This window comes from Anthonomus grandis, chromosome 1 (genome assembly GCF_022605725.1).
Source record: "Anthonomus grandis grandis chromosome 1, icAntGran1.3, whole genome shotgun sequence".
Taxonomy (NCBI): domain Eukaryota; kingdom Metazoa; phylum Arthropoda; class Insecta; order Coleoptera; family Curculionidae; genus Anthonomus; species Anthonomus grandis.
Window position 1 is genome coordinate 39,119,676 of NC_065546.1, and position 27,943 is coordinate 39,147,618.

General features: G+C 35.6%; 1 long non-coding RNA gene across 1 annotated transcript in view; it reads left to right on the top strand.

Annotated features, from left to right (window-relative positions):
* The first annotated feature begins 1,642 nt into the window (after positions 1 to 1,642).
* LOC126742140 (uncharacterized) overlaps positions 1,643 to 27,943 on the top strand; it is a 55,969-nt gene continuing 29,668 nt past the window's right edge. The window contains exons 1-2 of the long non-coding RNA XR_007662494.1: positions 1,643 to 1,883; positions 1,965 to 2,034. This is a non-coding gene — a long non-coding RNA (uncharacterized LOC126742140). The remainder of the gene's footprint in view (positions 1,884 to 1,964; positions 2,035 to 27,943) is intronic.

The following is a 27,943-nucleotide window of genomic DNA, read 5'->3' on the forward strand; positions in this document are numbered from 1 at the left end:
CCTTTTCACATCCGCATTAAGCGAAACTATCTGTCATACTCTAGAACCAGATAAAGAATGAATCTATTAATAATAGGATTGTCAGTTTCCCCCAGATTTTAAGGAATGCATTTATCTGTCAAGTACCTAGGTGTTGACATGCTGGGTTTAACTACTGGGTACTATCTGGTACCAACATTGGTTTAAGTAATTTGCAACTATGGAGCAATCTATAACTTGAGGCCATGGTTTAGCAACAATAATTTACAAAAAAAAAAACTGACAGACCAGATTGACATTAACATTCTTATCACTATTGATCCTTATGATTTGAACAAAATAAACAAATAGTTAATATGTGCTCAGTATTCATTAAAATCTAAACTAGGCCAAATTGACCTGCAAGGTAAAATCAATGGCAGTTCCTAATTCTATTCAATCAACAAAACAATGAAACAATATCCCATATTATTATTTACTTTCCTCATCCAATAATGGTTTTCCTTGCGTTTCAAATCGGGTATGTTAGGAGGGACCATCTTAACGGTGTATCATATCTGTGTAGTATGTATATATATGTATGATTTTTAAATAAATTATTTTATGAAACTATGGTTGAGATTTACTTTATCTTGGCAAAAAAAAATAAATAAATCAGTTAATATATCTGTTGGAGATTAAACCTGTAACACCATTCCACACGTCCATGTAAAGGACGTCAGGAGCATCACCAACGATGGAGTTTGACTGACTCAACATTAATGGCATCATAATTTACTGTAAGTTTGTCTTTACCAGTTACTCAAATTGCGGAGTACCTAGTACTTACTTATAAGAATTTAGAGTTATTACAACATCGTACCATGAGGATTCAACGGGTATAAAATTTGATTGTGAACTCTGTGAAATATATTTTTTATTAATTATATAACGATAAAATTCACATTTTTTTTAAACTCAATTTAATTTTATATCAAGTTTTAAATTTATGTGGTAGTATATTTCTTTATATATTTATATATTTCTTTATATATTTCTATTACAGCTTACCGAGTATGTTTCAATGTTTAGATTTTTGATTTGCATCATTTTTTTGTTTAATAAATGTAATATGTTATATGTATACAGAATTTTATTAACACACCCTGGTGATCTTAACCACCTTTATCGATTTTAAGGTTTGGAAGTAACGATTTTTTAACTGTAAGTAATATCCTAAGCTAGCCCTATTGAGGCAATTTTATAAGTAGCCGTTCAAAAGAAATAGTGTTTTTGGCTACGATTTAAAATTTTTTCATATAAAATAATATTTGATCAAGTGTGTTTAAGAAAAAAAGTAATAAATGAAAAACATGATAATGGGAAGTAATTCAAAAAAATTAATTACAATTTTAAGACGTTAACGAAATGAGCGCATATTCACAGTAATTCACAAATACAAAATCTTAAGACCATTATTATAAACTAATAATAATCTCTAAAATTCTCCCGTATAATTTTTTCCGTTCCACCCTTAAAATTCAAACCACATGGTAAATTTTCAATCGACCACCACATGCACAAATAGACCTTGAATATCGTTACTCTTTCTGCATTAAACGGTTAATTACGGCTTCTCGTTGCTCCCGTAATAAACTACTATAAAGATCGGCTGATAATGTGGTGGTACCATTAACAGCAGGCTACCAGCTCCACCGAAGAAAATTATTTACCATGGTGCTCACGGAACGACCATAAGGACGGGTGACGAACTGCGTAACACCGGTAACGTAACAGCTGCGTAATTATTACGTATCGCACAAATGGATGTCATTAAGAAAACTGTTGTTTTAACTTAAGAAAATATAACAAAAAACTTGCTTTTTTTTGTAATAAGAGCCCCGAAGGGCTGGAAACTTTAGTACGTAAGTACCGTATATTTCACAGTAACGATGTATTTCTGGCGGCCGCAAATTAGCAAAAATTACGCCCTCTGGCTTTTGCAGAACCGCAAAGTACCGCTACCGGACTCGAAAAGTACTTTGACAACTGCTACCGCAGTTCACCTCTGGGCGGGTAAGTTTTTACCTTAAAAACCATAATTTCCACTTTGGCAGCTATTTTTTTTTAATTTCTATAATTCACCCTATACTTGTTGAACAAATTAAAACCTGAGAAAAACACTTTAGCACAGTCAGCAGCGAAACACAAAGTACAGACATTTATTTATCTGCCATCTACACCATTATTTCACAACCGTTTAAAAATGTCCTCAAGAAAAACTGGAATTTTCTATCATGGGCAACTGAAATGATGCGAAAATGACGGCATCACGTATCAATTGATGGTACAGTACCACGTTTAATGGTACTTAATTGTCTACCAGGAGAAACGAATTACGCCATAAGGGGCGTTTAATGGCCCATAGCTGGTTATAGTATCATTTGTCATCTGTTTTTCTTTGGGAAGGCAAGTATTGTCTTTGAATAATGGATTTTCTTGAATTTTTTAATTAAACACTTAACAAGGAAAAGAAGACGACTAGTTCACATATTATGCCACGTAATCGATAATTTCATACTAAACAAATGGTCACGTGGTGGTCTCATGAAACCTAACGTCACTGTTTGACATGATAATCCAAGATGGCCGCTAAAATTACTGGTGGTTAAAAGTGGTTTGTTTCCGGAGATATTGTAAATTTCTGAAGAATGTTTATTATGTGCATTTTTTTCTTTATTTTCTAATGAAGCCACGCCTTTTGTGTAGTTGACATATGGCACAGGATCGACAATAATATAACAAATAATGTTTAAAATAGTAATCAAAGAAAGTTGCTAAAAGTGATATATGCCGCGAAAATTAAAAAAAACCCTCCTTGTGTAGTTGACCAGAGGGAGGTAGGTAGACGCGCAAGGGGTGCAAAGGAAAATGTGGTATGTACCAAATGCTACTTGTAAAGAAACTTTAGATGGAGAATAGATTATTAAGAATTTTTGTTATTTTAATACATATTTTGTGACAAATTGTTTTGTGATTTTTTCAAACCATTTCTTTCTATATCTATACTTTACTTTAATAAAATAGCATAAAAAAATATATATAAATATTGTTTAATTTGCCAAAAAATTTGCGCAAACTATTCATAAAAGAATAATTTTATACCATCAGTAAATTTTGAATACGAGACCCATATACTGTGCGTTGTCTAGAAACAAATAGCATTAAAAAAATAATATTAAAGTTAATTATTTAATTGTTGGTTTTTTTGATTTAGTTTGTAGTATGTTTTGTATGAGTCTGTAGTCTATATTTTTATGTTTGCACACAGGCTTAAGCAATATCTACAGACATGGCTTTTTGTTTTCCTCATATTATATTTTTATTGGTATTGGTTAATCACATTCCTTGGAATTTAGCAAGCAATAAATTAAATTTTTTATTTTAATTATTATAATTATTATAATGAACCAACGGTCACGTGATGTTTATATGATATCTAAGATTCTCCCACTGCTTGTTGTGACAACCCAGATGGCGCTAAAAGTGACATATCGTCACCCTAATATTACAAGTTGTAATAAAGGGTGATTCAAATTGAGTTTCCAGATTACAATTTTTTTTTTTTGAAACGCTACTGAATTTGTCAACGGCAACGTGACATTTCTAACGTCAAAATATAAACAAAACAGTCATGGAGCAATATACGACCGAACAACGTGTTAAAATTATCCAAGCCTTTTATGAAAACGGCCGATCAAGGAAAAATACATTTCGTGCTTTACGTGAATTTTTTGGCGCACAAAATCGGCCTTGTGAGAAGACAATTTGGAATTTGGTACAAAAATTCGAGCAAATTGGATCCGTCGCTAACATCAAAACTCCTAGGCATGCTCGTAGAGGTCGGTCGGAACACAATATTGCTATTGTTGCCGAAAGTGTGAACGAAAATCCAAGAACATCGATTCGTCATCGATCGCAGCAACTGGACCCTACATATTCCACTACACAGCGGATTTTAACAAAAGATTTGCAGTTACACCCATACAGAGTCCAAATAACGCAGGAATTGAAGCCTAGGGACCATCAACAGCGCCGTGTATTTGCCGAATGGATAAGAGAACAAGGGGCAAATTTTCCAATGAAAATAATCTTTAGCGATGAGGAACATTTTCACCTTGGGGGCTTCGTAAATACTCACAATTGCCGTATTTGGGGATTAGAAAATCCAAGACAGATTGTTGAAGTGAAAATGCATCCTCAAAAGGTGACTGTTTGGTGTGCCTTTTGGTCCGGAGGCGTAATTGGTCCATTTTTCTTCGAGGATCATACGGAGAACGCTGTTACGGTTAATGGCGTTCGCTATCGGAACATCATAACAGAATTTTTCTGGGAACAGTTGGAAGATATGGACATCGAAGATCTCTGGTTTCAACAGGACGGTGCCACCTGTCACACATCAGGAGAAACGATCCAAGTACTGCGCGGCCAGTTTCCAGGTCGCGTTATTTCACGTAACGGTGATATCAATTGGCCGCCGCGATCCTGTGATTTAACTCCCTTAGATTATTTTCTATGGGGGTATCTTAAGAGCAAAGTCTACAAGAATAACCCGAACACCATTGCGGAGCTGAAACAAGAGATTAGACGCGAAATTACCAACATAGGTCCTGATTTGTGCCACAGAGTAGTCGAAAATTTCTCCAAACGGATTACGTCATGCCACATGAGCCGCGGCAGTCATTTACATGATGTCATCTTTCATACGTAATTGTAATTAACTACCTTCAAGGGGAAAATAAATATTTTTCTATAATTTTCAATTTCTTCTTTTTTTTTAATATTTTTAATGTGGAAGCTCAATTTGAATCACCCATTATTAGTATAATGAACCTACGGTCACGTGATGTTTATACGATATCTGAGATTCTCCCACTGCTTGTCGTGACAACCCAGATGGCGCTAAAAGTGACATATCGTCACCCCAATACTACAAGTTGTATGTAACAATTATGATAATTTAAGAAAAATCGATTTGAAAAAATGGACTAAAACGCAAACGATTAAGTACTTTTCTTTTTTATTAAACAAGAAAATTAAATGAAAAGAAAATCAAACGATTAAGTACTTTTCTTTTTTATTAAACAAGAAAATTAAATGGACAGTTTTTACTGTCTGTACTTTTATTTATTTTTATAAATTATTTTGATATAAAATTCCAAAAAAAACATTTTCTTCAAAAAATAATTTATTGAAAAAAAACATAGGATTCCGTTATATCAAAAATAAATTTTCTTTTTTCCAAATGTAACATAGAATTTTGTAACACAAAACTAGTATTTAATTTAACATACACAGCAAAGCATATAACTTTTATTTACGGCTAAAAATACTTTCATAGTATTGCCTGTCCATCTCGGGAATCCATTTATACATAGACTTTATTGCCTCTACTTTACTTGATGCAAGAAGAATAGCTTTATATATTCATCTTTTTGATTCCAGTGGAATAATTAGTTGTTCTGTTTCAGCTGTAACATGCCGCTTTCTCAATTTTCTTTGATGTAAATTTAGAGATTTAAATTTTTCTGTGACGTTTGACGTGTGGTTAAAGTATCTATATACTATCTTTATACTTGAGTTCGAAAAACGATCTAGAAAACTGCAAAGAAACTACTTTTGAAAATGGCACAGCATTGTAGTAGAGTTGGCTTAAAAAGACCGAAAGTCTATAAGATCTTCTTGTTTCATTTGGATAATTGTATATGGATTATGGAGGTTTACTTTTAAAAGGTATCGTAAAAGAGATAAAGGAGAATAGTATTCTACCTTATTTAATTACCTTTCGATTGAGCTGTGGATTGCATCTACTTCTTGGATACAAGCATGACCAGGAACAGAAAATTTCATTGTGATTTTTGATAGGTTGTTGTGTTTTTGAATTAGGTGACTAAGGCCATAACTCATGAGACTATTTCTATTTTGCGGAACGCAGTTGTCGCTCCACAAAATAATTTCTGTAGATTCTGGATTGTCCTACATAACTTTATCAAGTATTTTGTAAACCGCACTTGCAATGTAATTTCCCTTTCTTCCATGTAAAGCTTCACTCCACACACCACAGTATACTTTTTTGCCTATGGAGAGGTGTCCAGTCATATTGTAAACATTTAGTTTACTTTTATAAAAAAAGTTTTTTATGTCAGCTTTTGGGCATGTTAAAACGTTTTCTAGATCAAAGCACAGTATTGGGATTTCACTATCCTTGTCTTTTTGTTTTTCGTTTCTCATGTACTCTTTTTCATTTAAATGATCAGCATATTTTTTTTCCAAAATGTCATCCATCTTATTTTCTATTTTTTTTAGTTTTATTTCCTCGCACGTATCACATCTGTCTTTGCGTGGCTTATGAAAAGCAATGTTAAAATTATTGCAGAATGTTTTCCTATAAACAGAAAATGAAACTGGAGCTTTTTCGGGTTCTTTTGCCAAATTCACATAAAGTTCATATAAGCTTAATCCACTTTTGCCATATTTTTTGTTACTGTTCTTGCGACAATAATGTGATTCCACACGAGCAACCAAGTTTATGTGCTCTTTAACAAAATCTATAGCTTCAGGTAACGTTACCCTTTTCTGATGTTTTCCCTGTATACTTTTAGTCAATGTGTTAGTCACCGTTTTATTTTTGTGAGCTGTATAAATTGGTTTCTGACTTATACATAAAGTTCCTGTATAAAAGTCTTTGCAAACTTGAATTAGTTGACCATTTAACTCAAAATAAAATCTAAAGGTTCTCTTTTTTCTTGAATTTTCAAGCTTTTTTCCTTTCCTTCTCCGCCAGGGACTATCAACTTTAGTAGTGTTTAAAATATAGTTCTTTTTTTCAACAGCTGAAAGCAGATAATAATTTTTAAAAATCTCCTTTCGTTGTTCATCGCTTATTATTCGAGAGCATTTAAATAAGCATTTTTGTTAACAATCTTTTTTGTTTTTAATCTCCCTGGCGGGAACGACGAAGAAATATATTCAAGGTCCCGATCAAATTTAGTTTTTCTTATATTGCATGCCCATTCGGATGTATTTTTTTGTCTTTTGCGTGTTAACTTTTTGTTAGTCTCATTTATCGAATTATCTTTTTTAGAATCCGTAGTATCATGTGAGGTTGCTGCGTTATGAGAATTATAATATTTTGTTTCAGGGTCTTCAATATTATCATCTTCTACTGAGGGCGCTTTTTGTTTTGAGGTGTTTAGCGTTAACGTAGTGGAACAACCGGGAACATTTCTAAAACAAGAATTTAAAACTTTGTTGGAAATAATTTAAAATTTGCTAATATCTTGTAAAAAAATCGTTTTAAAACTAAATAAAACAATAACAATTTTTTACCTATTAAAATTTGTTTGCAGCTGAACAGAAGACGGATGAGAAGATTTTTTAATCTCAAATTTGCTGTTTACTTTAAATTGCATTGCAGAATTAGAAGCCTTATACGAGCTGGTAGAGCAGCCAGGATTGTTTCTAAAACAAAACATAAATCTACATTATTGCGTTTTCCTTGACTATACAGAAAATTTAAAATGGTTAAAGTAATATTCATATAACATAACAATAAGTTAAGAAACAAAAAGTAATATGATAACTTATATATCTAGTTAAATGGCTTTCTAAGTCTGACTCTTCACATTCGCTTTCACTGCTACTGGATCGGGTTGGAATGTTAATATAACGACCACGAATTTTAATTCTAAAGTCAATAAAAAGTGAAAAAGTAAAAAAAGTAGATTAAAAATTTAAAAACCTAAGCTTAAATAGCTAAAATAAAAATTTTAAAAATCTTACCTGCATTCTTCTTTCTTTTTTGATTTTTCAGGTAATGTATATTCCTTGTCTTGGTCAGAATCATAACCGTAGCCATCACTAATATCAGTCTCATTTAATGCCATATTTTTAAATAAACTTCTCAACAAACACTTGCTCTGCTCCGATAAACGTTTTAAAATGAATTATAAACAAAGCAACATAACCCTACATTTGCAGGGTTCTATGTTAGTATGTACATAGTTTTTGTTTTCCTTATATTACCAGAGTTCTATGTGAGCTTTAAATTTATTTCCAAAATTATAGTGTAGGGCTCACCACATGGAACTTGTGATATTACAAACCAAATTTCCCGGAAAATGTTACATACAACCTTGTAATATTGGGGTGACGATATGCCGCCGAAATTCAACAGACTATTGTTTACTAGAATATTGAAAAATATTTTCGCATTATTTTTGAATTTTCTAAATTTAGCCAAATATTTTTTTCATTCGTAAACAAAAACAGAAAGATTCTGAACAATTATAAAAATCGTACTTACCAGGGCTTGAATTTGAATAGTTTAGTAAGGGTTAAATATTTTAGTATTATTTTAAGTAAGAGGCATTTTGCCGAGATGTAAATAAAATGGCTTTTATAGTTAGAGTCTGTTTTATTTTAATGTAAATGGCATTTTGAGTGCATAGCAAGACTCTAGTTTTATTGGAAACCCAGTATAATTTTCTTTAAAGCTTTTTATTTTTTTTGGGAAACTCTATAAAATGTATTCAATATATATGAAACGCTCTGTATATCCCATGCCACCTAATTTTTTTTTAATTTTTAGGAATCACTGTTTAATATAACAATATTTTAATGCATTTTCATTATTTTCTAAGTTACTCCACTGTATGCAACTGTTAACGCGCTAGATGACACTATTATGTTTTTCGTTTTGCCTTAACTTACAACTCTGTAATGTAATTATGACCTATTTATTCATTATTAAGAAATGGTTTGTTTACTTAAATATTGATAATTTCTGAGAATATTTTCTTCTTAGTTTCGTACTATAACAGTTATATTATATTTATTGCTAAATAAACATAACTAACAATTTTTTGATTGACTTGAAATGCCGCGCTCCTTGCGAAGTTAACATATCATGTGATCGACAATCGAATAACAAGCAAACACGAACTTAATAAATATACCTGGATTGCTAATACATATGGCCACCATACCCAAAAATGACCAATGCCTGGTGGCCGCCATTTTTATAGTGGTTGTGTCCTTTTGATGTTGGTCACTCTGAACATATTTCGTGTTGCCAACAAAAATATATTAAATAACGGTAATGAAGTTGACGACGTTGACGTTTGACGTGTGAGTATAGTGGATTGCCTAGTTTTTAGCGATATGTAAACGACGCTTGGGTATATCATCTGCAACAGGCGATATAGCTTCCTCCTTATTTAAACGTATTTGTTTCACTGTTTCTCAAAACCGGATTATTGTAACTTGTCCATCTGTGTTTATGATAGAATAATAGAGTTGTTTATTTTTACTATATAATCCCTTGCTAATTACAAACCCTCATAAAAACAGCTATATTTTGATTTTTATAGATGGTTGTACGTATTAATGTGGAAACACTGTAGATAGAAGGAAAGTAAAAGTCATAATAGTAAAAATAGAAAGAAAATAAAGTGTTTTAACTGAATTTGTTAAGTAAATACAAGCAAAAATTTAAATGAAGATTATCATTTTCATGCTATTAGGATTTATAAGATTTAAGTTTAAGTTTAGATTTATAAGATTCAAGATTATTAGAATAATAAAACTAATAGAAAGAAAGAAAGAAAGAAAATGTGCTATATTACGTAAGAATAATCTTATGTACAAGCATCCTACAAGCTAAAAAAACAAAACAAAAAAACAATTTCAAAAATTGACAAAACAAAGAACAAAATTAAACACAAGAAGACAAAACTTTTTGAACATACTTGAATTAAAGATAACTAAATAAAACAATCAATTACTAAATACAGGTAAACTTGTTGACAAAACTAGAGAAAAAAAAAACTTTCCAACATGTCCAAGGTTAAAACCTATCATTAAAAAAGTCATCCAGGTTATAATATGCCTTAGCCAATAAAAGCGTCTTTAATTCTCTTTCAAATTTCTTAACATCCGATATATATCTAACACATAGAGGAACATGATTGTAATTTTTTTTACTTATGTAAATTAGTGAGTTTTTGGTAAGGGAAGATGTAGAAATAGGTAGGGGAACATCATTTACACGACGAGTCAAATGGCCAGTGTCAGAGGGTAGTTTGGGAATTTTGTGAATAAGAGCAGCTGTTTCTAAGATAAAGAGTGAAAAAAGAGTTTTTTTTTCAGAAATGAAAAGGGGTTTGCAAGAATCTCTTAACTTAGCAGAACACAGGTATCTAATCTGCTTTTTTTGAATAACAAAGACAATGTTAAGTAGTCCCTTATTGGTTAAACCCCAAAAAGGCAAGCAATACCGAATATGAGATTCAATAAGTGAAAAGTACACTGAACGTGCAACCACCCCTCCCAGCTCTTGTTTTGCCATTCTTACTGCAAAACATCCAGAAGATAATTTCCCAGCTAAATATAAAACATGATCTTCAAACCGAAGGCGACCATCAATGGTAATTCCTAGGAACTTGCAGCACTCTTTATTCTGCAAGAGGGAATTTTCGTCAAACATCAGACCCTGAACATCGCACTTAAACCCCATAATAGACGTCTTTCTGACATAAACACGAGCCTGTTGGAAGCACACCACTCTGATAAAATCTGAAGGTCTTTAAGGATACAAGTCTTAATATAATCAGAATTTTTATGGGTCCATAGTATGGTGGTATCATCAGCAAACTGAACTACCTTGCCCTGCAGTTTCAATGAACTCAAGTCATCCACATACAGTAAAAATAACAGTGGTCTCAACACTGAACCCTGGGGAACGCCGCATTTTAGGGATCTAGAAGCAGACAAACGCCCAGACACTGTAACCTTCTGAGTACGATTTGATAGATAGGACTCAAGCCATCGCAACGCTACGCCCCTAAAACCATATTTATCGAGCTTAGATAACAGTATTCCATGATCCACACAGTCAAATGCTTTGGATAGATCACAAAACACTGCTGCCGATGACTCTCCAGAATTCAAGGACACATAGACACATAAGGGACTAATGATGCTGTTTTTAGCTCTCCAAAAAGCTAAAAACAGCATCATTAGTCTCTTTACCGGCTTGAAATCCAAACTGATTTGCAGACAAAATGCCATTATGATGTAAAAAGGACAAAATTCTGCTTTTTTCAAACTATCTTAGAGAGGGTAGACAAAAAATATTTTGAAGTGCATGCATCGATCTCAAGTTAATCGGAACTTTGTCTCATTTTAGGTGAGAATTTCTTTCTTTCATAAATTTTAACGAATTTCTTAAAGAAGTACAAGTAAAATCACAGATCTAAGGCAACTCTCTTAAATTCTTAAATAAATGTAACTTTCTATTTTGTATTTGTAAACATAACCTCTCAAAAACTTTAATTGTTCTGTTCCCCTACAATTGGCACAACTGAAATTTGTCAGAGTGACCAACATCGAAAAGACACAATCACGCAAAATGGCGGCCTCCAAGTAGTGGTTATTTACTTTTCATTAAGTTGGCAGGCCAGGTATATTTGTTAAGTTCGTGCAAGCAAATCACTCCTCCCACTGTTTGACGTGGCAATTCAACATGGCGCTATAAGTGAATTACAGGGGGAATGTAACAAGTACCCAATTAGCAATTTTTTAAATTAGGTGCGACAACGTTGCAAATTGCAACGCAACGTTGCAGTGTTACGTTGTCCTAACCACGTCTTACACCAATTTAAAATTTTAAAGAGATTTTTTTGGTTATGTTACGTTACGTTACGTAGTGACTACCCGTTAATTTTCTTAACGCTTTTGCAACGTTTCTAGAGTTACTGATTTTTGGACGAATGGACGCCTTAACGACAGAAAAATTAATTACTCCAAAAATACAACCTTGTTAATCCATTTTTTCCACAGTCCCCATTAATATTTGTTTTGTACGTAGTTTAATATAATGAATTATACGGGTAAAATACCCATTTTAAAAGATTTAGAAGCACTTAATTTATAAACGGCACATAGTTTACTGTGAAAACATGTTATTTTAGCCCTAAATAACACGCGCTCCCTGAATTTATACCGGTTTTTGAAAAAAAAAAATAAGTAATTTTTTTTATTGGAAACCCGCAGTCGTTGTCCCTGGTTGGCCCGAAGCAAGAGGAAGAACGGATGGACCTATCCTAAAATTTTAATATTTCAAATATTGTTTGCAGTTTGTTGCGCGTATGCAGCACGTTTTTTTACAAATTTTAATAAAAAAAAACTTTAACTTTTACAAAAAAATTCATAAGCTCTTCGAAAAATATAAACTCAGAATGTAATGTTAACATTACATTCTAAGTTCTCATTGCTGTTGCTGCTATATAAATCCTAAAAAATTAAACTTTCTAAAACTTACCATTGTTTTTAAACTGGTTAGTCTTTTGTGTAAAAAAAGGCTATAAAGTAGGATATAGAAATCATGAAGGAAACCATTTACAGACAGTTAACCCAGTATTTTAAACTTTAAATACGTAAAATTTCATACAAACCTTTTCACTGCTATCTTCCGCCACTTCCATTGATTCTACATAATCCATATCAACTTCAGGTAAGCTAGTCGTAAAATTTTGCGATTTAAACATGCATGTCATGTGACAATACAAGCAATGCCGGCACACGGACTATTTGCGGCACATCAAAGATTCTAATAGATCTCTGAACTGAACTATAGGCATTTTTGCTTCCATTGCAAGTTTTTTTTTGCCCCTGTAGTAAGTTGCACAATATTTAAAGTCTTTATATATCTTCATTGTTTAAAGCAAAACGAAAATAATAAATCCCAATAATTCCAAGCAAAAAATGAATTATAAAAATAAAAATATAGATTAAGTAGTAGGTTATGTTGAATTGAATATTTTTTTCCTCTTATTCTCTCTACCTTTATTTTTCATCTTCTTCTTAAAACTCTTAACATGTCAAAAAGCTCCCTCTACAGCGAAAAATGATTAACACAGACGATCAGGCAATGTAATACCCATTCGCTAACGATGAGGTAACGTTGTTCTTACTGGGTTTTTGATTCGAAAAATTATACACGTCTGCACGTCCTTATTTTAAGGGTAAATTACTACTGCTACCATCTATAGTAAAAAAATACGTTGTAAAAACAGCAGAGTTTTACAACAGTTGCGTTACAGGCGCAATACGTCAAAGTTTGGTCGAAAATAAACGTCGTTGCAAAACCAACTACATTTTGCACTGAAAACAACGTTGCAATATGTTCAATTCTGTGCAATAGCTCTAGATATTTCAAAGGCATTCGATAGGGTCTGGCGTCTTAAACACACTATATTCTTATATCACCAGTTCTTATTGCGTGGCTTGGAAGCTTTCTCGAGAATCGATCCATCCAGGTTGTGGCTGATCGACGTATCTTAAAAACTTACACACAAGCAATAGCTTTTAACGTTTACTAGGCTCAGATTCGTCCATTTCTTATGTATTGCTCTCACATATGAAGCTCTGCATCCAAATACACTTTGAACGTGCTTGATTTCATCTAGAAGAAGATCATACGTCTCGTGAATGACGTCTATAGAAGATCCAGAGATAAATAGAACCTTGTACAGTTTGGCTTATAGACTGAAGCTGGTAGACCTTATTCTGTTTTATCGATACCATGACAGTAAATGCTTTTCCGAATACCGAGTGCATCTGCAAACGTCTAGGACGTCGCTCTATCCGAATTCCTTTTTATGGAGATGTGCAAGTCTGTGGAATTAAGTTCCAACAAAACACTTCTTTCCTGAACATTATAACTTGCAGAACTTAAAGAAAAATATCCCTAGGCACCTTTGTAGCACTGGCATATTTTTGAACCTCGAGGACCATAGGGTGCGCCCTTTTCACTATTTTGTCACTTTTCCTCCCAACTTGGACAGGAAGCATAATTTCTCCTTATATACATTTTTTATAAAAATTAAACTAGAACATGATTTTTTTTGAGTTAATAATTTTCTAACCGAAAAAAAAATTATAAGTTTTGAAAATGTCTTATAAATTCCTCAATGTTTTTGCAGAAAATTTTGTTTTTTTCATAAAAGAAAGACCTATGACACTTTTAGATGCTCCTGTTAAACTCATAAATTTCTTAAAATGAAATATGCATAGCTAAAAGAAAATAAGCCTTCCAGCCTAAACCTAAGTAAAAACCATCACAAATAAATAACAGAATCGACATAAACTAATGTTATATGAGCTTTTACGGGTTGGGCCGAAAAAGAAAAACTATGTTACATGAGGTACCCGTTACTTACCCCTAAGCAAACTTCGGAAACACTCGTTCCTAATATTATATTATTTTAAAGACATTCAAAACTGCACCGGTAGAGGGCCCCCGGGGCCGTATTGAATTCAATTCATTTCCAAATGCGCGAGCACAAAACGCTTAAGATTTATGAAAGTATGTCTCGAAATGCCAAACATTAATTTCCATGGTGGTAAAAAATTTAACCCGAGGCGATCGATAATTTTAAGAGTAAAGTAGGCAGTCATACTTAGAACCACAATACGACCTCTAGGGTAGGTACGTATAAATATATTATATTATAAATCACAAAGCATAACACGAAATGGAAAAATAAATGCTCTCTCTTATGGGGGTTTTTTATAGTTATATTTTTACCATAGGCTATTCATGCTACCAGGGGATCTTGAGAACTTCTCAGGCGGCTAAATTCATTGTTTTATGTTTTTTTAATTGTTTATTATATTTAATTGTTAAGTTTTTTAGTACTTTCGTTGTTATTTGAGTAAATTTTCTGTAATTAGGTAGTATCTTTTTAATTGTTTGTCATGTTAATTTTTTCTCTACTTTATTTTCTTTTTTTAACATATTTTCATGTTACTACTTATGCCTTAGTGTTAATCTTAAAAAGCAAAATTTAAAACAAAAATAAAATTTGCCATGAATTTAAAAAAATCTGGTTTTGGGTCAAGTTTATAGACTTTTTGGACGAAACTTTGTTTGAAAATAAATCATAGCTGATTTAACTCTAATTCTAAATTTCTTTTTTTTATTGTATCGCAACAAATCTCTCTTATTTCAGCAAAATATAAAGCATTTTTTAAATAAAACATATTAAAGTACTGCATAAAGAAGTCAATATTCAAAGTTAAATGAATGTAGATTACGTATATTAGAGAAAAGGGCAAGAACATTGCAACGCTGCTCGATTGCATTACTGATGCTATCGACACAAATAATCTTCACCAGTGACGTCGTCAAAAAATATTTACATGTACAATATAATTAATATTATTATTTTTCAGCTCTTTATGCATTTTTTAACGTACTTCATTAGAGTAAAGGTATCTATCTAATAAAAGGCATTTTTATGGAATCTAAATATTTTATAATTATTAGATTTCTTAACTGAAGAGCGATTTCTTAATAATTAAAACCGAGTGTAAACCACCGAACTATAGTCCTAGAACCGCAAAACACACGGCTCTCGTTATCTGAAAATGGCAAATTTTGAACAAAAAATATGGTTTGTACGCTTTTGTAAGTTTTCAGCTGCTTGGAATTAAGAAACGTCAAGCATGCCTTGGTTCTAATCGCTTTAGTCCCGTACTCTTATATACTTACTGATTTTAGCGACCGTACTTGTTTATTGATTTGTTCCTAAAAAACTATCTAAAATTATTTTATTTTCGGGCCAATAAATTGTTTTGGTAAAATTTTTATTCTTTCTTTTTTTATTTTATCTTTTATTCTTTAACCCTAACCTTACGTTTTCCATCATCACATGGATTTAATAATATTAATAAATATTGTCCTATAATTCATACTAGCCAGGTTAAATTCAGAGGCATATTTGTAGAGAAAAATTAGTCAAGTATTTTATATTTTTTTATTATATGCCTTATTTTCCGACTTGTTTTTGCAATGCATACAAAAATATAAAATAATAAAACAAAAAGAATAGGAACAAACATACAAAAATACATGTTTGTTTAGATCTTGAATTAAAAAACTACATATATAAATTATTATTCGACTTTTTGTAATCTCTTGTTACAAACATCAAAGAATAAAAACTAAAGGTGAAATATTAAAAAAAAATCTTCTTGAGAACAAAATAGGCTTCGATACACAAAAAGAGCCTACAACACATCATAATTAAAATATAGATAGTATTTAAACTAAAATGAATCTTTAGCCATTGAAAAAGGTTGTAATGGAAAAACTAGAATAAAAATACTAAAAATAATATAAGTAAGTAATGGAAAACTCTTACTTAATTTAAATACATTTATTTATTGGTATTTAAATATTATTAATATTATGCTGGAGTCTATTGCTTTTGTTTTCTTTTTGTATTTGCAGTACTTGACTATTAAATTTAGTTTTGGTTACCTATAGTTGTTTGAGAGATATTTAAATGTAAGATAAATCAGGAAACAATAAAATCTAACTCCATTGCATTCCCGAAAAATTACCTAGGAGAAATTGAATTATTAAAAAAATACCTCTTTGAATATTAGAAAAAATAAAACAAATGATAATTTTTACGCGAGGCTTTATAATAAAGAGCAATTTTTACAATAAATAACGTACTCCTGCTCAACGTAATAAAAAAAATAACCGCAAAGAAATTGATAAATATACTTATATAGTTATATAACGGCCCTGACTACGATGCTTGTTGTTAATTTAGGTAACGAGTTACTGCGCACACTCATAACGGTTCTCTTTGTGAATATATTCCAGGAATGGAATTGAATTAAATTGTCAAAACAGTGGGCTGCCAAGGCAGTTATACATATAGGTCTCCTGATGGACCCGTCATGCCCTACCGGGGGTTACCAGAGCCCAACGGCTTTAGAGAAACCGATAAGGCTCTCTGGTCTGAAGGACTTAAAGTCACTCGGTACACTGAAAGTGTTACCCAAGTATTTGAACCTGGCGCGCGTGAGAGCTGGGCACTCCTCGACTACATGGTCAAGGGTTTTATCCTCCTCACAGCACCATCGGCATTCCGGGTTGTCCGCAATACCGATAGTATGGAGATGGCTTCTTAAGTGCCAGTACCGGTTAAAAGTCCTGTCACTAGCTGAATTTCGCGTCTTTTTAGGCATAGCAGATTTTTGGTGAGACAGGCAGAGGGCCCACCCATGTGCGCTTTGGCCTGTCTCATACCAGGGGACTCAGTCCATCTTCGGTGGGTCCACTTGTCCAGCAGACCCTTCATTGACGCGACCGCAACACATTTGGCGATACCAACTATGGGTTCCGGCCCCATCGGCACATTCGCGGATCCCAGTCTGGCAAGAGAGCCGCTTCCCCATTACCTGCATGGTCTGCGTCGCCAGGTATCCAGACGAGCTGGACCCTGCAGCCAACCTGCACCAGTTTTTTCAAGACTTTTATGCACTCTAGTGGCAGCTCTGCTGTCCGAGCATATTGATACGACTGTATTGCGGTGTCCGCAGCTTATGATTTTCTGTCCGCATTTTAATACAGCGAATACTTCGGCCTGGAAGACAGTGGCGTGCTCCCCCAGCGAGTATGCCCTAGTGGTATGTGGGATCCCACTACAAAGCCCTGATCCAGCTCTGTTATTCATTCTGGAGCCATCTGTGTACCAGATAGTCCCGCTATTTAGCAATGCAGGTCTGTTGGAATGCTGCTACTCCTCTCTACCTGCAATGTGCGTCACGAATCCCTCGCAGTCCACAGTGACTGGAGCCATGCAGTCACTGCCCATCAGAAGGAGAGGACATTCCTGTATGGCCCGTGACCAAATTTTCGCGTGACCGGTCTCGCCAGCACGTAGTTCGCCGAGGACGTATAGCCTGTACGCAGTCCTCATTGCCTCGAATTGCACAACGAGGTCCAGAGGCGGAAGTCTCAGCAGAGTCTCAAGCGCTTTAGTTGGCGCCGTTCGCATGGAATATGTTATGCTGAGACATGCAAGACGTTGGACTCTGTCCAGTTGAGCACGAATTTTCGATTTCTTCGTACATGGCCACCGATAGCCCCGTATGTGAGAAGAGGTCTCACAATGCGCGAGTAGAGCCAGTGGAGGATCTTAGGAGACAGATCCCAGGTATTGCCGAAAGCCCGCCTGCAGGCCCATAGCGCGCAGGCCTTCTTCATTCTGGTATCTGCATTATCGTACCAGGAGAGTTTGGGATCTAACTTGATTCCCAGAAATCGAACTGTCCTGGAGTAATGCAGCAGCACGCCACCTAGAGATATAACAGGGGGCGTACCAAAGTTAGGTCTCCTCGTGAATAGTAGGAGCTCTGCGTTGTTGGGGTTAATCCTGAGACCCCCCGAGAGGCACCATATGTCGACCATACGCAGGGCCCTGCATTGAGACGGCATCTTTCTCCTGGCAAAGGATTACCAGATCATCAGCGTAGGCCTGTGTGTATAGGCCAGCATTGTTTGAAAGATTTATTAGGCTGTCGACCACAAGGCACCACAAGGTATGGGACAATACTCCTCCCTGCGGGCCAATTATTTTTTTTCCTCCCTGCAGGCCAATTTAATTTCAATGTCTAGAAACGCACCCAGACAGGCCTTGCCACTACCCAGAGCACCCTCCATTTTCCTCACGAGGTGGTGTAGGGCCAGGTCCGTGGATTTGCCCGCCTGATAGGCGTATTGGTGCACATGAAGTGGTTTTTTGACCAGTATGCTTTCCTTAAGGTACCGATCAATCAGCTTCTCCATCGCCTTCAGCATAAAGCTGGTAAGGCTGATAGGTCGGTATGATTTGGGATCTGTAAAATCGCTTTTTCCGGGTTTCGGAATGAAGATGACTTTCACTTGACGCGATAACTTTGGGTCGTAGCCCTGAGCAAGGGACGTCCTGAATAGTCTGACTTTGTATGGGGTTAGTACTTCTAACCCGTTTTGCAAAAGGCATGGATATAATCCATCCATGCCCGGAGATTTGAAGAAGGGGAATATCTTGATTGCCCATTTCACCCTCTCGTAGGTAATTATTCTTTTAGCAGTCTCGAACTCTAAGCGAATCGAAGGCCGAGAACAGCTAGGAGGATCGCGAGATGAGTTGGAATCTGGGAAGTGAGTGCGCAGCATGACCTCCAGTGACTCTCGCTCATTGGTATTAAAGCCGCCATCTGGAAGTGACAGCGACCCCACTTTAGTTCCAGGTTCCTTGGACAGTACCTTGCACAGTCGTTCCAGGAGTGGAGTTCAGTGGTGTAAACTCAAAGCCATTTGACAAGACGAATACGTTTCTTATCTGAGCCACATGAAGTTTTTTTGGAAACTCGTAAAAAAATTCGGTAAGCTTTACCTATAGTTACAGCACTTAAAAAAAGTTAATAATAGAATTCAAAATACAAGGATACCGTAATTGCATTATAAATTATTTTTGTATTGAAACACTCCAATGTCCCTTACAACCTGGTTTGGCGAAAAGCTTAGTGCTTTGGAGTTCGGATTCGAACGTCCCGCGGTTAGATCACCATTCAGTTTCTAAAAGACTTTTTTTTTGTTTTTTATGTTTATATTCGTTTTTATAAAAAAATATGTATAAAAAAATATTTAGGATTTTGGTAATATTCTGTGTTTAAAGGTTCATATTTTAGTCAATAGCGACAATCGATTGTAGATAATATTTTTATATCAACTATATGTTACCATAAGTATTTTATTGAGGTGTGTCATCGAGGTATATTTTTTCTATAAATTAGTTTTTAACCATAGCTACCTAGTTTTAATCTAAGTCTGATGATGCCCTAAGGCGAAACGCGTAACCTAATAAATAGACGCTCCATTTATGAGTCTTTGACTATCAGTTTAATTTTCTTGCCTTATATACCTAACACTCTGAGAATAATGGATAAATATTTTAAATTGTGTAATGCGAGTCAGGCTGTACTTATCCAAACCTACAGGAAAAACCTAATTCAGATAGAAAAACCACGGAAGAGTTTACTGATGAAAATTTTGGTTCTTGAACAATGCTTTTATAAAGAAAATACTATTTCAGCTAGTTCCAAAATTTATAAACCTTATGTGCAAAATACATACTAGAGCATCTACTATAGCAGTAAAGAGAGTTCGGACTATTTGGATCAAAGAAGAAATAAAACGTTATTCTAAAAATTTAAATACTGTTAACTCCAAGCTTCTCTATTTAACTCTAACTTCTGTAACATCTTTGTTAGAATTTTGTGTTTAGATATAGGGACGAGGTTGAATCATTTGAATGTGAAAATCACCACTACGCGGACGATACGCAACTATATTACTGGTTTTTATAAAAACCAAGCTCGTTAGTCGCTTCAATGTACTAATTCAGGTTTAGAAAACTTAAGATCTATTATATGGAACTCGCAGTTGGAAAATCGATGCCAAAAGTCCTTGCAAGCTTAATTAGTTTGACTGAAATATCTAGATTTGCCGAAAAGAATCATGCAATCTTTGGCAGTTTAACCATTCCTGACTGGACCCTGTGATGGTAAAATGGACCAGAAGTTGGAGTACCAGAAATATGGCAAAGCAAGTCACGTAAAAAGACACAGTCCAGATGGCGCCAGTTCTACTCCCGCCAGTAAATCTAAGAAAGGTCTATGCAAAGAGACGATCTTTGACTTTTCTTCTTTTGTCTTCTTTAGCATAGATTCTCTCCGGACGAATTAGAGCATTGCTAGTAGGGAGAAGAAAAATGCTAAGTGGTTAAGAGCCACCACCATTGATGATGCTTGGCAAAATGGGGATCTTATAAGAAGAGACCAGGAAGAAGATTCCGATATCCAGATAGTCCTAACCTAAATAAAGGAAAGAAGCCAATTTGAGAGAAAGTTCTTAGTATTTTCCCGCTGTTAAGTAATATTAAGCTCATTGAAACTCCATAACTTTGTGAGACTCTTACGAAAAATAAATGGTTAAAACTCGGAAAACGGTTGACCACGACGACGAAGAGGAAAAAAGGCAAATCGTTGTGCCTAAATGTGCGATTTCGGAGTTACCAGAGTAAACTTATGTGTCAAGAGGATATCTTGGAGTAATAAAGACTTTGAGAAAAGTGAGTGAAAGATTTTACTGTCAATAGCGAGGCTGACGTAACAGACTGGAGCAAGAAATGCGTCGTGTGTGCAGCAAGTAATAGACCGCAAAAAAAGCAGAAGGCTTCGATGCGCAGTACAACGTAAGAAGTATTTTTAAAAGAATAGCTGCTGACGTTGCTGGTCCGTTCACCAAATTCGAAGGACGGAATATGTACATCGTGGTCATGACTTACTATTTCAGTAAATGGTTTGAGGCGTGCCCTCTACTAATCCAAGAAACCTCTACTATCACTGATGGCTTAATAAAAGAGTGGATTTGCCATTTAGGTTTATCTTTAGAGCTACATTCAGATCAAGGATTCAATCCAGTTTATTCCAGAACATCTGTATAACGCTGGGAATCAAGAAAATGAAGACCACTACATTACACCCGTAGTCAGATGGCATTATGGACAAACGAATAGGGCCATTAATCGGTATTTGGCCAAATGAGTCTCTAGCCACCAAAGAGACTGAAATAGGTTTCTTTGTTTGGTCCTGCTTGCCTTTCGATCGGCTCATATCGTCTAAACTTTAGTTCTCCACAAGGAATCAATGTTGCCGGAAAGAACTACGTCAGTGAGCTGCGTAGAGTGAATGCCATTAATTGTTGATAATCAGGCTCGCATTTTTATTCAATATGATAGCGATCGGATGGCGAAGGAAGCACGTGATGTCAACGCCAAACACCAGAGGTTTAAAAATGGTGACTTAGTTTGGCTCTATAACTCTAACATCATCTAAAATTTGTTTAATACAGAATACAATACAGGAGCCAGGGGTTTATTATTTATTATTTTTCTTATTATAGAAATTATAAAGATGCTGAGCTGCGGTAAATCCAATCAGAGTCGGATTTGAAATTCGATGTATTTAGGACTCATTATCCTTATGACCAAAAGGGTCGCTACTGCGTAACCAGTAAAGTGTACACCAGCCTTTGAAAAGTACTTGCCGCGAGGGCATATCGGAAAGGCAAGGGCGAACTGGCTACCTTCCTCATATACGAATCAATGGACAAAGTGAGGGAAGTGAGGGAATCGGTATACCTCAACTTTGAAAGCATAAAGCTGCGACTCCTGGGTAAGCCCCGAGAGAAGGAGGATATCAGAACCAGGATGATGACGGAGGAATCCACGCTGGAAACCTCGGCGCAATTGTAAATAACAACCCTGCATAGGAATAAGCTATTGCAATAAACTTACACCACTGCTAGGCAGCAACCGCAGCTTTGAGTAAGTACATACCCGAAAATGGCATTCAGATAGCCCTAATCCAAGACCCGTATATTTACAGGGGCCAGATAAGAGAACTAGGGAACCTCAAATGGAGAGTTGTATCAGACCAAAAAGAGGCATCTTGACAAGAAAAAATATATGTAGAGGCCACACCGCTGTGAGAATTTTGCGACAGGAACACGGCAATGATCGAATTGCAAATGAAGATAGCATAGAAGAGCTACCACACAATAATATTGTCAGCATACTTTCCACATGATCAACAAGAGGAATCACCTCTCACCGCTGTTTGGAAGGTGGTAAACCAGCAAAGGTTGTACAATCTTCTAATAGAATGCGATGCCAATGCACACCACACTATTTGAGCGAGCTTTAACACAAATAAATAAGTTGAGTCACTATTAATTAGATTACCATGCAGATTTGGGTTTAGATAAAACTAATGTGAGGGATAAGCCGACATTCAAATAATTAATCCAATCCTATGAATGAGACATATCTGTGACCTAGTGACAAACTGGCACGTATCGATAAATTCAGTTTGTCAGATCACAGGTATATAAAGTTTAAGCTAAAAACTGCAGAAACTCCGAAATTTTAGGAATACGAACTGGAGTCTATTAAGAGACAGTAGGACGCAACCTGGATAACTGTCCAATGGAGGCTTAAAACAACTTAAGGCTCGAAGTGCTGACAGAGTTAGTTGCAGAGATGCATTTAAGAAATTATGTCCCTTATGCAAATCATGTCAGGCATGCAGGGAGCACCTCCTGGTGGAACTAAGAACTGAGCTTAGGCGGACAGTAAGAAAACTCTTTAATAGAGCAAAGAGAATTAAGGAGTGAAATAAATTTATATAAAGCTTAAGCAGAATCATTCAAAGATATCGAATCTATAAAAAAGGCAAAAAGAGAAGAACGTAAAAAAACTCTGCAGGATCTAATTAAGATACCAGTATATGCAAGACTCCACGAGGTAATATTACCAAAGGGATCGCAACAGACTCTTGGTTCGCGCATAAATTTTAATGAAGAATATAGGATAACTGAGGACCGGAGGAAACGCTCGGCTTAATACTGAACAGTCACTTCCCGGGATCGGAAATTCTCAAATTAACACAGGCCCAATACCCGATTTCTGTCATTCCAAACAGAGGCAAAAAGGAAAACTAAGAACTGGCAGAAAAGTTTGTAACCTACGAGAAAGTTAAATGGGCAATAGACAGCTTCAAACGACTTAAGTCTACCGAATTAGATGGTATTATACCTATCATGCTACAGCAGGGTAAAGAAATGCTGCTACTTGCGCTATGCAAAATAATGCGGGCCAGTCCAGACATGGCGCAAATATTAGAAAGTTTAAGGGAAGTGAAGGTAATATTCCTACCAAAAGTGGAACGCGAATCTTTCCGACCAATCTGTCTTATATCATTCCTCCTGAAAACAAAGGAAAAATCTTATATAAAGGAATGTCAGAGAAAACGTACTACGTGCTAGCACCACACCGACACCCATATTCTTACCAAACAGGTAAATCTGATGAATAAGCGATCCACGAGATTCATCTTTGAACTACAAGGAAATAGCCCTAGAAGTCTTCTTAGACATTGAGTTATTTTTTGACAAGACGTCATATGACGGAATCAACCATACCATAGCTGCTCAACATATACGTCTTACGATACGCGGTTGGGTCAGCCAAATGCCAACAGCACCACCGTAAAAGTCGAAATGTGTATCACTGCGGCTGTAGAACCTTTTATCGGATAGCCTACTGAGACCACTAGAGTGACAGCATATCTTCGCTGTGAAATATACAGACGATATCATTCTACTAGCACGAGTGGGCAATCAGGCTCATTTAATCGAAAAAATATAAAGAGCTCTGAAAGTTGTCGAGGACTAGTGAATGGAAGAACAACTAAGGGTAACCGCCCAAAAACCACCCTAGTTGCTTTCACAAAAAGAATGAAACTAGAGCTCATTACAGGCGGAGTCCTCTTTGACAAATACCTGCGACTCGAAGATGATGTTAAATATCTAGGGGTGAGCCTGTATAAAAAACCCAGCTACAAGGAGCATGTAGTAAATATCACAAAGAAGGCCACAAAAGTTCTTATGTACTGTAAAAGAATGTTCGGCAGATCATGGAGACTATCACTAAAAGTGATACAATGGGCATACACAACAATGGTCAGACCCAATATTACATACGCAGCACCAATATTGTGGCGAAAAGGAAGACTGGTATTTAGAACCTTAACAAAACACAAAGAATAGCATGTTGGACATCTGCTGCTGCCCTAGAAACCTGACGGGATTGAGCTCATTACACCTAGTAGTACGGGCTGAAGCAATATCAGGCTATTGTCGAACGGCTTACCAATCATAATGAAAGTTGGACGCTATTCAACAAGATACAGAACTTTGGGTGTGTGACTGTGTGGCACTGCGAATAGACAAAAGCAAGGTCACACAGCTAGACAGACGCTTTGCAATTAAAGAAGTCAAGGGATCACTGGGCACAGAATATAGCCGGCTTAGGCAAGGCGGCTACTCAGTATGGTACACTGCGATCACACGATCGAAGATCGGGGTAGAATTGGTCGTACTAGAGGATGGACAACAGGACATACAACTCAAGTTGAATCTGGGTCTGGAAGCAACAGACTTACAGGCAAACATAATAGGAATCCTGGCCTGTGTCCAACTGAAGAGAGAAGAATCGTCAAGGGACCGAACCTTCGCAATCATTACAGGAGACAATGCAGCAACAAACGCTTTAGAACAAAGCCTGGACAAAACTACTTAGAGGATCTCCCGGACCTAGCCAAAGATCAAAATAGGCCAAAGATAACATTATCAGAAAATATGAGCCAGAAATAAACAAAAAAGCCCTGAAAAAACATGCTGTGTCAGCGATAAAACCTGCAAAAGAAATATCAGATATTGATTGGAACTGGGGCATAAAAACAACTGGGGACAACTGGTACTAAAGCTCCCAAACAACTTTTTGGAAGCCCATCCTTCAGGAAGGGGGAGAACATACTGGGCCGCTTCAGAGTGCAAGTGCGAAAACTACCCACCAAACACCCTGCAGGAAATACCTGTACAGACTCACTACAGACAGTAGATACACCGTTGTGTAGAGGTTGTAAGGAAAAAAGTCTTTACATTCTATGCTTTTGGGAGGCAATCAACCAGACCGCTTGGGCGAAGCTAAACCCTCACCAAAGAGGATAAGAACCTCACGACTGGGTCAAATACTGGATATCCTAAAAGCAGCAGAAATGAACATATGAGAATAAATCTATGGGGCACAATAGAACTGCAACAGAGTCGACCGCAGGCGCAGTGCAGGGAATCAACTTGTGTCTTCCAGTGGGTAACCGGTCACAGAGTTCTACACTACCGGGGGTTTAACAACTCCTGCTTGCCGAAATAGACGCTGCATTCATAAGACTCTGATTTTAAGTTACATTTTCTCCGTATCAAGTAGAATTATAACTTTTGGAATACCTTTGGTATGACCACGGGTCCAGTCCGCCACTCAAACAAAAAAAAAATAAACCGATCAGAGAGAGATCAAGAAAAGAGCGGACGAGCGAAAAAAAAAGAGCGGCGCAAGCCATCTCAAGCCGCGACCGAGGCGAGGTACTGCTTATACCATAATACAAACAGCGTGTCTGCCGGGGGCGGAGGAGTGCCGCCCCGGGCGTCGTTGGGCGCGACGTAAAATATGCCGCCCTTCGGGGTAGTCGGAGAAACAGTTGTGGGATCAGATACGTGGACGCGTTCCCTTCGACGGCCGCGACCCGTCGTTGCTCTAGGGGGTCAAAAAATTACATTCCTCTCTTTTTTTTTCCTGTTTTAATTTTTGACTTAAGTCTCATCTTTTGTTTCTTAACAGTAATCGCTTTAAAGGTATTTTAAATATTAACATGTTATAATATTGCTCGTAAAGTTTAATTTCTAGTTTCCCCAAGGCAAAATTAAACGTCTTGTATATGCATTTTCAAAGACGTTATCGGCAGGAGTTGTATATCATGGTTAGGACAGAATACGTCAAAACTTTACCTTGATATGCCCTGATGGGATCAAATTGTTATCGTAATATCGTGATAAACTCATTTAGGCAAAATAATTCTTAATATTAAGTAAATAATATAATATAATAATAATAATATAAATAGTAATAAAATAGATCACTTTTGAGTGTTGATACGATTGACCTTCCGCATATGGCGCATTATGGAGTCGGAGCTCTAAGTAAGATCATGTCGGACTTTAAAAGAAATAGTAATAAATAGTCTCCTCAATGCGCATATAGAAGACCAAAAGATAATGACTAAATAACAAAAAGGGTGCCGAAAGGGAACCAAAGGGTGCAAAGGGTGCTCATCATAGAGTCGATTATTTTGAGCGAGGTGAAGAGAAAACCAGGAAATTGCTAAAAGGCCTACGACTATGTTCTTTATTCCTTAATCAAGGTATTGGATTATTATTACCGCGTGTTAAGCTCTTAATAATTCCGAAGCTCTTAATAATTTGTGAATACGCCCTTTTATCAAAAAGTCTCCCGAATAAAAATAATAGATCTCTTTTAGATCTACATTAGGAAGATAACTTTGCACATATACCGGAGGCATCAATCACAACAGTCGTAGAGACCAAAGTTTTATTTTTTAAATAAGATGTTTAATTTTTTCATACATTTTCCGATTCTATGCATAATTTCAACACAACTTCATGTAACATAATATGGTATACCTCATTCCACTACCTAAAAAGATAGGACAATTAATAAAATTTAGTATACAGTGCTCTTATTTCAAAATAAAGCACCCTTAATACGTTCTTAAAACAACAAACACTTCAATTTAGATATACAGGAGGACATTTAACTTTGACAAAGTTATGTCAATCAAGGGGGTGATCTCCAGCTAACCTCACTTTGATATGTCAATCGGAACCCACATTGTATGATATATCAAAGTAATAACATCAATGTAAGCAGTATTAAAATGTCTATTTAACAGTGTTAAAAAAATTAAATCGGTTGACGTACCAGCGAATAGTGACCAAAAAACTTATTTTACCGACAAATGTGATACATTACTTTAAAGGGCACACAATCTCTTATTTAACCAAATCGCAAAAAACAAAATTCACATATAAGCGAATAGTAAGCAAAAATGTGTTGTAATAAAAAACATTTTATCAACCTAAACTATGAAAGGATCAAATAGTTGCCTCATAGTGTTACAGATTATTTTAAATAGCAAATAATTTTCCATCTTACTTCGCCAAAAAGATTGATGCAAGTTGAAGCGATTTACCAGTAAATTAATGTATGGTAATAAACAGTTCATAGAGTACAAAGTTTTTTGTGTGGATGAAATTGGTATTGTAATACTAAACAAAAATAATATGTATTTTCTCTCCGCACTACGCTTTCGCAGTTCGAGTGGCTTAATGAACAGCTTTTAACTATGTGGATTGGCAGGCCTGGTGCAATTGAATGGCCCGCACGGTCGCAAGCCTTAACACCACTAGATTTTTTCCTTTAGGTGTATTTAAAAAGCAAAATTTATAAAACTCCACCTAAAAATATGAATGATTTAAAAGATCGAAGACTTCATTAATGTCTCGCGAATAAGAGAGCACTACTTATTTTAAGCATTT